General features: G+C 45.0%; 1 long non-coding RNA gene across 3 annotated transcripts in view; it reads left to right on the forward strand.

Annotated features, from left to right (window-relative positions):
* Positions 1 to 15241, forward strand: part of LOC111749600 (uncharacterized) — a 183009-nt gene extending 167768 nt beyond the window's left edge. For all 3 annotated transcript variants that reach the window (XR_010323509.1, XR_010323508.1, XR_002784837.2), the window contains one exon: positions 10111 to 15241. This is a non-coding gene — a long non-coding RNA (uncharacterized LOC111749600). The remainder of the gene's footprint in view (positions 1 to 10110) is intronic.
* The last annotated feature ends 629 nt before the right edge of the window (positions 15242 to 15870 follow it).

The following is a 15870-nucleotide window of genomic DNA, read 5'->3' on the forward strand; positions in this document are numbered from 1 at the left end:
GTTTAAATCAGGGCTTTGACTGTTGATTTCTTCCTTGTAGGGAACCCTGGGTGTTCCTTAGTCCCTGGGCTTGTAAGCACTCCTCACATGGTGTCTGTCTTTCCTCAGTTTTTACATGTGTGTCTCTGTAGCTATTCTGGTCTTTTTATAATTCAGAAGTGACTATGTTTAGGATCCACCCTACACTCGTATAACCTCAAGTGATTGATTGCATTGCATTAGAGTGGATTATGGAAAGTGATTACCTTATATTACATTGTTGTTGTTGTTAGGTGCTATCAAGTAGGTTCCGACTCATAGCAACCCTATGTGCAACAGAATGAAACACTGCCCAGTCCTGTGCCATCCTCACAATTGTTGCTATGCTTGAGCTCATTGTTGCAGCCACTGTGTCAGTCTGTCTTACTCTGAGGGTCTTCCTCTTTTTTGCTGACTCTCAACCTTGATGTCCTTCTCTGGGGACTGGTCCTCCTGACAACATGTCCAAACTATATGAGATGTAGCATCGCTGTCCTTGCTTCTAAGGAGTATTCTGGCTGTACGTCTTCCAAGACAGATTTGTTCGCTCTTTTGGCAGTCCGTGGTATATTCAGTATTCTTCGCCAACACCACAATTCGAAAGCATCAATTCTTCTTCCTTCTTCCTCATTCATCATCCAGCTTTCACATTTATATGAGGCGACTGAAAACACCATGGCTTGGGTCAGGTGCACCTTAGTGTTCAAGGTGACATCTTTGCTTTTCAACACTTTAAAGAGGTCTTTTGCAGCAGATTTGACCAATGTGATGTGTCTTTTGATTTCTTGACTGCTGCTTCCATGGGTGTTGATTGTGGATCCAGGTAAAATGAAATCCTTGACAACTTCAATCTTTTCTCTATTTATCATGATGCTGCTTATTGGTCCAGTTGTGAGGATTTTTGTTTTCTTTATGTTGCGGTATAATCCATACTGAAGGCTGTGGTCTTTGATCTTCATCAGTAAGTGCTTCAAGCCCTCTTCACTTTCAGCAAGCAAGGTTGTGTCATCAGTATATCGCAGGTTGTTAATGAGTGTTCCTCCAATCCTGATGCCTTGTTCGTCTTCGTATAGTCCACCTCCTTGGACTATTTGCTGAGAGTATGGTTTGCATATGGTGAAAGGGTACAACCCCGAAGCACACCTTTCCTGACTTTAAACCACGCAGTATCCTCTTGTTCTGTTCAAATGACTGCCTCTCGATCCATGTACAGATTTCTCATGAGCACAATTAAGTCTTCTGGAATTCCTGTTCTCTGCATCATTATCCATAATTTGTTATGATTCACATAGTTGAATACCTTAGCATAGTCAATAAAACACAGGTAAACATCTTTCTGGTGTTCTCTGTTTTTAGCCAGGATTCATCAGACATCAGCAATGATATTCCTGGTTCCACATTCTCTTCTAAATCCAGCTTGAGTTTCTGGCACTTCCCTGTTGATTTTACTGCTGCAGCCACTTTTGAATGATCTTCAGCAAAATTTTGCTTGGGTGTGATATTAATGATATTGTTCGATAATTGTCACATTCTGTTGGATCACCTTTCTTAGGAATAGACATAAATATGGATCTCTTCTAGTCAGTTGGGCAGGTAGCTGTCTTCCAAATATCTTGGGATAGACAAGACTGCATCTGTTCGTTGAAACGTCTCCATTGGCATTCCGTCAATTCCCGGAGCCTCGTTTTTCACCAGCGCCCTCAGTGAGGCTTGGACTTCTTCCTTCAGTACCATCGGTGCCTGATCATATGTTACCTCCTGAAATGGTTGAATGTTGACCAATTCTTTTTGGTATAGTGACTCTATATTCCTTGCATTTTCTTTTGATGCTTCCTGCATCGTTTAACATGCATTAGGTATAAGATAATTACGTTATATTGTGGAAGGTGTCTTAAATATCTAGTGCTGCTATAACAGAAATACCACAAGTGGATGACTTTAACAAACAAAAGCTTATTCTCTCACAGTTTAGGACACTAGATGCCCAAATTCATGGTACTAGCTCCAGCGAAAGGCTTTCTGTCTCTGTCAGCTCTAGGAAAATGTGGTAGTTAAGATTTTGTGTCAACTTGGCTGGGCCATGATTCTTAGAATTTTGGCAGTTGTATAGTGTTGCGATCACTTCCCTGTTGAAATTTGATATGCGTTCACCCCCATGATGGAATCTGCTGAGTGGTATAGGTGGGGGTGGGGCCTGTGGTGGCTCACCGACCCCTCAGCCTTCATCTCTCTACCCTCCACCACCTGCTTCCTTCCTGCTCACCTCTCCAAGGCTCTTGGCTTGTTCTGGATCCAGCAGCTGTCTCTTGTGTGTCTGACCTCCGGTTCTTGGGACTTGAGCTAGCAGCTTACCTGCTGATCTTAGGATTCATTGATCTTTGTAGCCTGTGAGCAAGAGCCCTGCTCTCTGACCTGCTGATCGTGGGTTCACCAGCCTGTGCGGCTACTTGAATTAGGAGAAGCCTCTATCTGCTTCACAGGCTTGGGACGTTCCAGCCTCTACCATTGCGTGAACTGTTTCCTTGATATGAATCTCTCTGAATATATATGTATTTATATGCTTTACTGGTTTTGCTTCTCTAGAGAACCCAGCCTAAACAGGGGAGGTCCTTGTCATCAATCTTCCCCTGCTCTAGAAGTTTCCAGTGCAGGGACCCCAGGTCCAAAGGACGTATTCCACTCCTGGCTCTTTTTTTCTTGGAGGTACTGAGGTCTCTCTCATCTCTGCTTACTTCTCTCTTCTATATCTCAGAAGAGTTTGACTCAAGATACAACCTAACCCTGCAGATTGTGTCCGGCCTTATTAACATAACTCCTTCTAATCCTGCCTCATTAACATCATAGATGTTAGGATTTACAATACATAGGGTAATTACATCAGATCGCAAAAGGGAGGACAACCACACAATACCAGGAATCCTGGCATATCCAAGTTGACACACAATTTTGAGGGACACGATTCTGTTACGGGCGTAACAGAAGGAGATCTGCCCTACCCAAGGCCAAATAATTTAGTCACATGTATTCTATAGCAGCAACTATACTAGTGTCTGGCCAAACCACTGGCCACCACAGTGTAGCCAAGTTGGCACAAAATTAACCATCACAGCTTGGAATAACAGGCTTTTCCTAGTGCTTCTCTTTTTATCCTCTGGCTGTATAAGCTTAATTCTCTAAAGTAACCTGGGGAACATTTATGTTAAATGCTAGCTTTGCCCATGATGAAAGGGCCACTGTCACTTTGTCATACCCATGGACTGGTGGCATAGCAGAAAGGCCTGACCAGAGATTGCTTAAATAAGAGACAAATATAATAATGGCCTCTTTTTGAAAGAGGCTTCATCACTCAACTTGAATCTGTAAGAAGAGACTTTTGTCATCAAAAGGATGAGCTCTGGGGTGGCTTAAAATAAAACTATTATTCTAATGGAAGCGCAAATGACATTTTTTTCTTTAGAACTGGAAGGGACCAAAGCTACCCTACGTAATCAGAAACTTTACAAATGAGGAACTGGGAGTCAGGGCACTGACACATCTCACCCAAAGTGAGGCCCCCAATGAATGCTGGAGCTGGGTCTTGAAGCTCTTCCTGCCAGTCCTCTGCTCCTTTTAGACATGTCCACCCCCATTCTGTAGGATGTTGATGGAGGATGTTGCCAGGCCAGCTGAAAGTGATAGTGTTAGTGGTTGATAGGAAAATCCTGGTCACATACTTCTTGCATCCTGAATAATGTTGGGATGGTCTGCCTACTTGTCAGAGTGCTGGCCCATTGTGCAGAATCCTACCAAAAAACCAAACCAAACCTGTTGCCGTCAAGTCAATTCTGACCCATAGCGACCCCACAGGACAGAGTAAAACTGCCCTATAGAGTTTCCAAGGAGCACCTGGTGGATTTGAACTGCTGACCTTTTGGCTAGAAGCCATAGTAATTAACCATTACGCCACCAGGGTTTCTGCAGAATCTTAAGCAGTGGTTATTTTTTTAGTGTGGTTTTTAGATGACATAGCTGAGAGTTTGTTAGTAGAAAAGCTGAGAGGTTATCAATTCTCTCAGTGGACAAAGAAACAAATCTGTCCGATTTGTTGATTAGTCATTAGAAAATGCCCAGGACCAAGGAGCACTTCAGGATTGGCTAGTCAGATTTTAGGGACATGCTTATATGTTTCGTAATCATCAAGCACAATGAAAAACCAAACATTTGATTCAAAAGTAAACCTTTCTTACACTGAAAGAGATGAATTGTGGAATCTTCGTTTGCAAACTGAGGAACTAAACCAACAGCTTTCCTAAGGGAAGTAACTTAAGCAAAAATATCCTAGCTTAAGGAAAAATACCAAGAGTAGAGAATATGACATCTGCCTATGTAGAACCTCAGGAGATTACCTCTCTAGCTTGGAATTTTCTCTCATACATGGTGTCTCAGTTGGGTTCTCTAGAGGAGCAAAACCAACAAAATGTGTGTGTATATATATATATGTCTATTTAGAGAGAGAGAAAGACATTTATTTCAAGGAAATGACTCATGCAGTTGTGGAGGCTGACAAGTCCCAAATCTATGGGTCAGGAATCAGGCTGGAGGTTTCTTCTGACTCAATTGGCAGGTCAGACGGCAGGATGCTGGCTCATGGAGCTGCGGGAGCTGGAGAATTCCAAAATCTGCGGGCCAGGCAGCAGGCTGCTGGCTCACATCCCAAGAATCAGAGGTCAGAGGATGACGAGTTGGATGCGGGATCAAGCGAGGTCGAGTTTTGCCAGAGTATCCATATGTATTGGATGCAGGCTACACCCCCAGGGAAACTCCTCTTTCAACTGATTGGCTGCTCACGTTAGGTCACAAAATGTAGGATGATTACATAATATCTGCCAAACCACTGAACATCACGGCCTAGCCAATTTGACACATAGCCTTAACCATCACACATGGGCTGGCCCACGACCCACCAATAACCATATCTTTGCCTGATGTGCTGAACATCCTTGACAGCTATAATAGTGGTAGTGATTTTGGAAAGCTGATAGTTGATTCTTTTGTAGGGTTACTTCTATAACATCATTCTCCCATCAAGCCATGTGTACAGAGATCCTACTGTACCCTCTTCCAGGGAAAACCAGTGGCTCCTGAGTTTGTGAGCCCTGGTGTGGGCCCAGGGCTTCCTTGCCTTCCCCCTACAGCCAGCCGAAGGTTGTGCATGTTCTTCTAGTATTACCAGTAACATGGAACAGCTTTACCTAGCCAAATGGTTGTCTGTAGACACGAACCTGTAAAAGAAGTAGAGTGAATTTTAAAGGGTCAGTTGGCACCTTGAAATGTTTAACACTGTATATTTAAGTGAGTTTTGGTGGTGGTCCGGTGAGTTCCAAGTGGGAAAGTGCTTTCATGTCATTGTTCCAGGTCATGCCTGTTCTTGAGTGCTGGGGACGAGTGGTTAGCTGCCATTGTTGCTGCAGTGCACATTCTCCTCTAAGGCTCTCAGACCTCCCACTGGAATAGACTTCTATGTGTATTGTGATAAAGGTGTTTCTAATGACTGTACAGAAGGAATTTTATTTGATGTTTTGTGGGAGAGGTTGAGCACTGTGCATATGGTAGTCAAGGAAGCTGCTCCGCTTTAGTAGGATAGGTCCGCAGGCCTCCATGGTGGCAGTGGAGCGAATCTTCCCAAGAGGAGAACTCAGGGCCTTGCAGACTGACTCTTCATGTTAGAGTGGCTGTCACTATGCTGACCCCTGGGGTGGTGGGCAGCAGGGGGTGACACATTCTGGCCCAGCACAGGCCACACAGCCCCTTCTGTAGTGCTCTGTGGCAGAGCTGAGAGGGCTGGGATGACTAAACCCACTGGACTAGAGTTCCTGGATGGCACATAGCCGGTTGGAGGAGAGAGGCCTTCAGTAGGCATGAACTCCTAACGTTGATCCTTGGTGCCTGGATGTCAAGTTTAATCGAAGTCTCTACCCAGGCTGGTCTGTCATCTCTAAGACCATGGTCAGGCCTTTGTTTGATCCTTTCAACAAGAAGCCATGTGGAGTAGGGCCAGGATTTGAACTACAGCTTCCCTGAAACTGACCCCTGGAAATGAGAGTGGGAACAGACCATGAAGAGCCAGTGGAGCAGGCAGTAAGGAAAACTCACTGTGATCACAGCTGAGCCCTGTAAGCACTGGGGCCTGGCAGGAGGGTGGCTTTGGGGCAGGCCCTGGGGTCAGATCAATGTCCAGTGCAGCTTGCTGTGGAGGTCTGGGATATGACCATGTGGCTTAAGTCCTCCTGCTTAAAATTAGGAGTTCTCTGAGGCCTGGACAGGCAGGCCCTGGTTGGACTCTGGGAAGCAGAAGTTGATAATTCATGTGTTGTCTGAGAATATGGGCTTCTCCAGAAGTTTTCCATCCTTGAAATTCTGGCAGAAACATCTCCAGATGTTTTCCCTGTTCACCATGAAATCCTAGAAGGGAGTGCTTAACTGGGAGTCGTTGTTTTACAGGACTTACAGGCATTTTATTTGCTCAGCATAGAGAATGAATAGATATGGTGAAAGGATACAACCCTGATGCACACGTCTGTTGACTTAAAACCATGCAATATCCCCTTGTTCTTTTAGAACAACTGCCTCTTGATCTATGTACAAGTTCCTCACGAGCACAATTAAGTGGTCTGGAATTCCTGTTCTTTGCAATGTTATCCATAATTTGTTACGATTCACAGAGTCAAATGCCTTAGCATAATCAATAAAACACAGGTAAACATCTTCCTGGTATTCTCTGCTTTTAGCCAGGATCCATCTGACATCAGCAGTGATATCCCTGGTTCCACGCCCTCTTTGGAATCCTGCATGAATTTCTGACAGTTCCCTGTCAATACACTGCTGAAGCTGCTTTTGAATGATCTTCAGCAAAATTTTGCTTGCATGTGATATTAATGATATTGTTTGATAATTTCCACATTTGTTTGGATCACCCTTCTTGGGAATAGACATAAATATGGATTTTTCCAGTCAGTTGGCCAGGTAGCTGTCTTCCAAGTTTCTTGGCATAGACGAGTGAGCGCTTCCAGCGCTTTCTCCTTTTGTTGAAACATCTCAATTGGTATTCTGTCAATCCCTGGAGCCTTGTTTTTCACCAATGCCTTCAGTGCACCTTGGACTTCTTCTTTCAGTACCATTGATTCCTGATCATAGGCTACCTCCTGAAATGGTTGAATGTTGACCAGTTCTTCTTGGTATAGTGACTCCGTGTATTCAATCTGTATGCTGAGCAAATAATCTGAGAAGCTGGACTATATGAAGAAGAACGGGGCATCAGGATTGGAGGAACACTCATTAACAACCTGCGATATACTGATGACACAACCTTGCTTGCTGAAAGTGAAGAGGGCTTGAAGCACTTACTGATGAAGATCAAAGACCACAGCCTTCAGTATGGATTATACCGCAACATAAAGAAAACAAAAGTCCCCACAACTGGACCAATAAGCAGCATCATGATAAATAGAGAAAAGATTGAAGTTGTCAAGGATTTCATTTTACCTGGATCCACAATCAACACCCATGGAAGCAGCAGTCAAGAAATCAAAAGACACATCACATTGGTCAAATCTGCTGCAAAAGACCTCTTTAAAGTGTTGAAAAGCAAAGATGTCACCTTGAACACTAAGGTGCACCTGACCCAAGCCATGGTGTTTTCAGTCGCCTCATATAAATGTGAAAGCTGGATGATGAATGAGGAAGAAGGAAGAAGAATTGATGCTTTCGAATTGTGGTGTTGGCGAAGAATACTGAATATACCACGGACTGCCAAAAGAGCGAACAAATCTGTCTTGGAAGAAGTACAGCCAGAATTCTCCGTAGAAGCAAGGATGGCAAGACTATGTCTCATATAGTTTGGACATGTTGTCAGGAGGACCAGTCCCTGGAGAAGGACATCATGGTAAAGTAGATGGTCAGCGAAAAAGAGGAAGACCCTCAGCGAGATGGATTGACACAGTGACTGCAACAATGGGCTCCAGCATAATGATTGTAAAGGTGGCACAAGACTGGGCAGTGTTTCATTCTGTTGTACATAGGGTCTCTTTGAGTTGGAACCAACTGGACAGCACTTAACAGAGGCATATTAAATAGAGTTAATAGTCAAAAAGTGGAGGGTTGATTTCCTTTGAAATGTGAGCATTATTTTATAAACCAGCTCCCACTTAGTATAGAATCTTCAGTGTCCCTTCCCAGTTGACTACATCCTACTCGCTGTGGTGGGTAGGTATAACCAGGGAAGGTCAGTGCTGGACCAGGCTCTCTTTCTGGAAGGCAACCAATTTTAATGAAAGTACTGGAACTTTTTGAGTTTATAATGTGCCCATTTGATATCTCAAAGCAAAACATTTTGTTAAATCCTTGTTTTAGAATATCGTTTTTGGATGCCTGGGTCTTTGTTCTTCACATCATCTCCCCACTGGCCCTGTGAAAGTAAGAGACAAATCCCACCTTTGTCATGAGCTGCATGGTATGTGTCAGCGTGAATCCAGTCCCACAAATGTTGGGATGAATCTCATTCTCTCCTTTCCACTTCTCCATCCTCATCACCAGCTGCCCACCTGGCACATTCTCTCTGACTCTAGCCACCGGAAGCTGGGTCAGAGCTCACAAGTTAGGACACCAGGTGCCTATGAAACACTTCTCTGATCATAGCGACCTGGATCTGGGTCAGAGCTCACAAATTAAAAGGACACCATACTTCAGACTGCCAAATAGGCAGACCCCAGCCAAAAGTTGGGAATTCCACATGACATCCCAACCTTCTGATCTGCCGGCCACCAATTTGGGCCTGGTTTCCTACTACCCCTTCAGGGTGCTATCTGCAATCTCAGGAGTCCATATGACACCCTTACTTTCTGACCCGTTGGTTCCTATTGCCCCTTTGGGTTTGATAATCCACTAGAACAACCCACAGAATTCATATAGAGTGTATTATACTTGTGACTACGGATTTATTATAGTCCAAAAGGATACCAACAAAGAGATGCATAGCACGAGGTCTGGGAGGGTGACCAGTGCTACTGTCCTGAGGGCAGATGTTCTCACCAACCAGTAAGTCCCCTGAGGCTCTGTGGTCTGCATCTTTACGGGCCTCGTCCTGTGGCCATGATAGATTACATCATTGAGAGTAGTCAACATTGGGCCACCAGGTGGTCCCTCTTGATCTGACTGGCTCTTACTCATTAGCCTCAGCTGTGATCCAGCTCTCAGAGGTGAGTGGTATGGAAGAATGTTGGGAACTGGGATTCGTCTACTAGGCTCAAGCTCTGAAACCAGCTAGTAGCCAGCTGTTCTGACAGCAGCTCACCTCCCATGCGTCTTCTCTGTTGTTACCTCAGGTGCCAAGCCCTACACCTGTGCTGCCGACATGGGCCCTGTGTGCTCAGGGTGATCGGGCCTTAGGAGGAGTGCAGTCAAGGGGGCTGTGGGTATTGCCCATAGTGTCCCAGCCTTGTAGATTCTTCGTTAGCAGTAAAGGAAACCTTAGTGTGTATAACCCAGAATTTCCCAAACTTGTTTGAACAAGGAACACTTTTCCCATGGCTCCTTTGAGCCTGGAGGAGCTTCTGCTCTGAGGAACATGTTTTGTGCTGTGCTTGACCAGGCGATCTTGAAGACTTCTCTGGAACATTCTAGAACTTGAGAGCAGGAGGGTTGGAGATATTTAGAGGGATAATAACGTGATGGAGGTTGTGGGGTTAGGGGTGGGGGAACTGTTCTTCAAACAGCTCTGACTCTAGATTCTGAAGTGGGCTGCTTGTGGAGTCCACAGTGCCAGCGGGACCCCTAATGGGCATCTGTCTCTAGAGCTGAACTCACACATAAAGAGAGTTGCTTATCATGTTCTTGCGGAGCCGGGGGCTGGACATGAGACAGCCATATTTCTATTGTGCTCATGTACTTTCGTGTTGCCCCCCTGAGCAGATTATAAGCTTTATGAAGGCAAGATTCTTTTCTAAGGCAAGCTCTGTTAAGCTCTCAGTCCTGTGCCTGCTCACATGGGAGAAGTGATGATGCTCACAACAGGGTGTAGAGACTTCTGCTTATTTCACCCCTCTCCTTTCTCCGCAGGTGACTGAGGTGAGCGCCTCTGAAGGACCAAGGCAGGGGCACACAGGCGAGCCTCCCTGCCAGTCACCCCTGTGCTGGTTTGGGGCCATGCCATGCCCTTTCCTGTCTGCCCACTGCTGTCTCTGGTGACCATTCCCCCTCCCAGATAAGTGCACATAATGTGATGATGTTAAGCTGAACTATTTGAATAAATCGGATTCTTTTGCCCAATCTCAGAAAAAAGGCTGTAGTTATTTTAACAACAACAACAAAATATCCTGCAGTCTTCAGCTATTTCTGAATGTAGACTGGTAATTAGCATGCCGTTTGCAATTCATTGCTGTCTCTGGCTTTGTTTCCTCATTCCAACACAGCAGTTTGGGTGACTGGGTTTATTTCATTTGGAAATGTGATTTTGTGGAGACCTATAAAATGCTACCATGAGATTAATTGTTTTCCGTAGCCAAAGTTTGCCAAACTTGGTGTTTGCTAGTGCCCAGTAGCTCTGGAAAGGAGTAACAGCTTGCTAGAATGGTACTTAGTTTCAGAGGAAACTGTTAGAAGCAACTGCTTTAAGAAGGCTTGGTGCTACCTGAGGAAGTGATGCTTGCCTATGTTGGTGTTATTCCTAGCAATTGTTTTCAATTTTAGTTCATTTCTTTACTGGTGTGAGTAGAGGCCACGTGCAGATGATGTCTTTCCTTGCAGTAACTTTTGAGGGAATGAACATGCATGCTGGAAGTGAGTGGCTTCTGGAGGCCCTTTGTGCCCAGTAAGGATGCTTGGTTGCCCTACAGGTGCAGGGAAAGAAGGTGAGCAGTTATTCTCTCTGCTCCAGTGCTGGGGCCTCCTGCCTGCTGTCACAGGAGAACTCTCTCAGGGTCTAGGAGGAAAGCTTTAGTTCTTTGTTTTTTAAAAAGATTTACTGGTATGAACAGATGAATTCTCTAGATTTCTCCAGTGACCTGGAGCTGCCTCACCAAGCCGCCCATTTGACCCTAGAATTGCCAGCCAAAAACCAAAAACCTAACCCATTACCGTCGAGTCAATTCCAACTCATAGCGACCCTACAGGAAGGACAGAGTAGAACTGCCCAATAGGGTTTCCGTGGAGCACCTGGTGGATTCAAACTGCCAAGCTTTGGGTTAACAGCCATTGCAGTTAACCACTACGCCACCAGGGTTTCCAAGAGTTGCCAACAGTCAAGCCAAATGTGGGATGGGTAAAGGGAGAGGTTGGCTCATTCTGGGCTGAGGCATGGAGGATTGGCTTGTCCCCTTCTTGTATTTCCCAGGTGTCTTCTTGTGCCCACTGAGGGGGAGAGAGAGCGACCTTGCCCTCAGAGGACTTTGCTTTTGATGATTGAAAAAGGGAGCTATTTTATGCGTGAGTTGAATCCTTTTAATGAAATCCCCCTTCCCCTCACTCACCAAGATATTACAAAAGAGGGAGGAAGCTAAAAAAATTCTCTTATGAATGGGAAGCAAGTATATTGTTCTGTGGATGTCTTGATAAAAGGGTTTAGAGAGATAACTATGAGGTCCTTATCATAAAAGAGTTAAAACAGGTCTAGGTGCTCTCCTGTAAGATAAGAAGGAAGGAGCCTTGGTTGTGTGGAGGCCAGGTAGGCAGGCGAAGCTGCGCACTGCAGGAAAAGCTGTTTCTGGGGGTCTTAAGGCAAAGGTAAGCACTGGCCTTCTAGCAGGATCTGCTTGGTTCTGCATCAAAGCCAGGGCGTACCCAGGTGTTGTGTGGTTGGTGTCCAGCGAGAGCTAGGCCTTCTGGTGGCTGCTTGTCCCCAAAGACCTACAACAGACACCCTGCATCTGGCCCTCTCGTCATCTGCCCAGTGGTTGTGTGGGGTGTGACTGTGGGCGTGGGTGTGACTGTGGTGGGGGGGGAGGAGGAGAATTACGTTTTCCATGGAAATCTCCTGAGCTGCTAGTTGATGGGAGCCACTGACACACCCCTGTGCTGAGGCTGTGGAGACAGGCCATCTCTGTATGCCAGGGCCAGTTCTGTGTCCCTGTTGGGGGCTTGGCTCAGCCGGCATGGCCCTGTGTTGTTGGGGGTGGCCTGCAGGTGTCCTTGGTGTGTTTTTACAGCACGAGCTATGGGTCACCCTGGAGAAGTGTGGGGGAGAGGCTGGAGAAGGTGATTGTCTTCTAGACTCACTCCTGAGTGATTAGACTGCCAGCCCTCTGGTTTGATGACACCTCAGCATCAGTCCTTCCAGGTTTCCCGGTGCAGCTTTGGGAAAGGGCTTCCATCTGCTCTAGTTTGAAGTTAGGGCATTCAAGAATAATTTCCATTTTTCTGAAGTTCCTTGTCATGGAAACAGACTTGAGGGTAGAAAACTGCTAAATTCAGCACTGCAAGAAAGTAAGAATGGGGAAAGGATCAACTAAGTAAAAGACAAAGCATTGTCTGACTGAGGAGGACTCAGGCCTCTTATGGCTCAGCCTGGTGACACAGAGTCTGGTAAGAAAGACAGCTGTCGTGTCATGTTTAAAAAAAAGATTACTATTACAATTATTTTATTTTTTCATTGGGTAATATATTCACATGGTTCAAAACTAAAATTAGTGTCAAAAGGTATTCATTCAGAAGCCTATCCAGGATTTCTCTATGTACCTATAAAAAAAATTTGAAAATACATTATTAACAACCCCACCCTTTGCCCAAAAGGTATCCTACCCATTTTTTCTGAACCTTGCTTTTATCTTAAGTCTTTGAGATCCCATTGACACATAGGAACTTCCTTAGCCTCCTCTTCCCCCACCGCCCCTCTACCCCTTCTTTGTGTTTACAGCTGTCTGGGGTTCCATTTAATGTATGTACCAAATTCATTTCACCAGTCCTCCACTGATGAACATTTGAGTTATTTCCAAATTTTGTTCTTACCAACAAAATACAGTGAATAATGTGTTTTATTTCAGTTCGTAAATGTGCAAGTAATCTTCAGGGTAAATTCCGAGAACTGGAATTGCCCTTCAAAGAGAATGTGTGTTTCTAATTTTGGTTGAAATTGCCAGTTGTGTTTCTGGGGTTCCTGTGGCATATAGGCCATTGGCAGTATATGAGGGAGCTTGTTCACCTGGTCCTTGGCAGTAGTGTGCTATCGTATTTTGGGTTTTTTACCAAATGGATAAGTGAAAACTGATATCTAACGGTAGTTTTGATTTGCATTTCTCTTTATTATGAGTGAGGTTGTGTATCTTTCATGTGATTACGAGAGCCATTTTTATTGCCTTTTCTGTAGATTGTGCCATTTTTTTTCTCATGGATTTCTAGGAGCACTTTCTACATTAGGACAATAGACCTTGCTGTGATAAAGCTTGCAAAGACTGTTCACAAGTTTTTGTCATTTGTCTCTTAGCTTTGATTTTTGCTGTGCTGAAATTTTCAATGTTTCTGTGGTCATATTTATCAGTCTTTTCTTTTGTGGCTTCTGGGTTTTGGGTCACAGCTAGGAAGGAATTTCCAACTGGCTGTGGAATCAAACCATTGTTTAAGGTTAACAAATGTTAGAGGTTCTCTTGGTTTTTGCCTCCTAAATTTTGGATAGAGCGGTATCTTAGTCATTTAGTGCTGCTATAATAGAAATAACACAAGTGGAAGGCTTTAACAAAGAGAAATTTATTCTCTCACTGTAAAGTAGGCTAAAAGTCCAAATTCAGGGCATAGGCTCCAAGGAAAGCTTTCTCTCTCTGTCAGCTCTGGAGGAAGGTCCTCCTCCTCAGTCTTCCTTTGGTCTGGGAGCATCTCAGCGCAGGAACCTCAAGTCCAAAGGACAGGCTTTACTCCTGGCACTGAGGTCCCCATGTCTTTCTGCTGGCTTCTCTTTTTTATATCTCAGAAGAAATTGGCTTAAGACACTATCTAATCTTGTAAACCTTATCAGTATGTCTGCCCCCAATCCATCTTATTACCTCCTAGGGATAGGATTTACAACACATAAGGAAATGGCATCAGAAAATGAAATGGTAGACAATCATACAGTCATACAAGGGAATCATGGCCTAGTCAAGTTGACAGATATTTTGGGGGGACATAATGCACCCCATGACAAGTGGAAACAGGAAAATGAAAAAAAAAAAAATTGGTAAAGAAGTTTCAGTTATATCTGATTTTGTTTCATTGCTTTGGTCCTCTCTTCGTGACTTCAGTTAAAATAATAAAATATACCTAATATATTTTCTCCTTCCCAAAACTGGAGGGAAATTTGTAATTACTACCCAAAGAGGAACTACTAAAGGTGTGCTTTCCCTGGAGGCAGACTGGACTTGTCAGAGGCCTTTCCCAGCCCTTCTTAGCCTTGCTCCCGCACGCCCTGGTGGGAACAGAGGGTGGTGTAGGGGTAAGGCACTGGTCCTGCTGGGGCCTCAGGCAGACTCTCAGAGGGTCCTCCTGAAATTTCTCAGGGTGCTGGTGATCCTCTCCCATCCTACCACACTGCAATTTTGTGGGCTTGATGAGGCTGATGTAGCCAGTGAGAAATGGGTTCCACATAGGTTCTTTTCTGTGGATTCTGGTTCCAGTTTCTCTTGCAAGCAGCTGTTAGACGTGCCAGGCCTATTGGTGCTCATCACGTGCAGAATTGTTTTTCTCTGTGTGTGTTCACTGAGGGTTTGTGGGTTGGTTGGCTCGTGGACAGAGTCACATTAACACACCGCATCCCCTCGCCTGCAGTTCTACACCGTGTGTGATAAGCAGAGGTGGCTCAGTGGTAGAATTCTCACCTTCCATGCGGGAGACCCAGGTTTGATTCCAGGCAGCGCATCTCATGCGTAGCCACAACCTGTCTGTCAGTAGAGGCTTTGTGCTGCTATGATGCTAAGCAGATTTCAGCAGAGATTCCACACTAAGATGGACTAGGAAGAAAGGCCGGACGATTCACTTCTGAAAATCAGCCAGTGAAAACCCTGTGGAGCACAATGGCCCGGTCTGCAACTGATCGTGAGGATGGCACAGGAGCAGGCAGCGTTTCGGTCCCTTCTGCCTGGGGTCGCATGAGTCAGGGCCGACTTGACAGCAGTTAACAACAACAAAGATGATAAAGGCCTGGAAGGACATCATCCTATTTTTTTTTTTTTTAATTAGGGTCAAACCCTGTTTGCTTAGCCCTTGCTCCCTTACGATCAGGTCTTATGCGTGGTCCTTCTTTGAGCGGTGAGGGTCTCCTGTGACTCAGAGATGGCTGAGAGTGGGGGTCTGGAGGCACAGGGAGTAGTGGTGGGAGAGGCAGGAGAGGGGTTTTAGGGCGATGCCTTTAAGACTAGACAACACTAAGTGTATCTTTCTGAAAAATGATATGTGCAGGACTGTGTCCGTGTGTCCTTACTGAAGCTTGTATCGGCTTATAATGGGATTACTTCTGTCAAATGTAGTGAGGCGATCCTGCTGTACCCTGTTAGCAGGCGGCTGTTTTAGCCGCACTCTGTTAGTCAAATACAGTGACAAAGGAAATAAAGGCATTTTTCAGCGTGAAGCCTTTACTTCTGCCCTGAGAGAGCCAAAAGTAAATCCTGGGCATTCATTGCCAGTTGTGCAGCATTTGTGCTTCTCTTCTTCCTCCTCCTCTGACTCCTTCCCTCTGTTATCCCTTCCTTTGTCATTTCTTTGCAGGTGAGCAGGTTTAGGTAAAGTCAATAAAATTCAGGGCAGACAGTTTTGCCATTGATTGTGGGGGAAGGGAAGATGAGACTATACACAAAAGGATAGTTTTAGTTCCTGAGAATGCTGTTTTTATTCCACATTACCAAAATGAGCTGTGTTTTC

This window comes from Loxodonta africana, chromosome 11, assembly GCF_030014295.1.
Source record: "Loxodonta africana isolate mLoxAfr1 chromosome 11, mLoxAfr1.hap2, whole genome shotgun sequence".
Classification (NCBI taxonomy): Eukaryota; Metazoa; Chordata; class Mammalia; order Proboscidea; family Elephantidae; genus Loxodonta; species Loxodonta africana.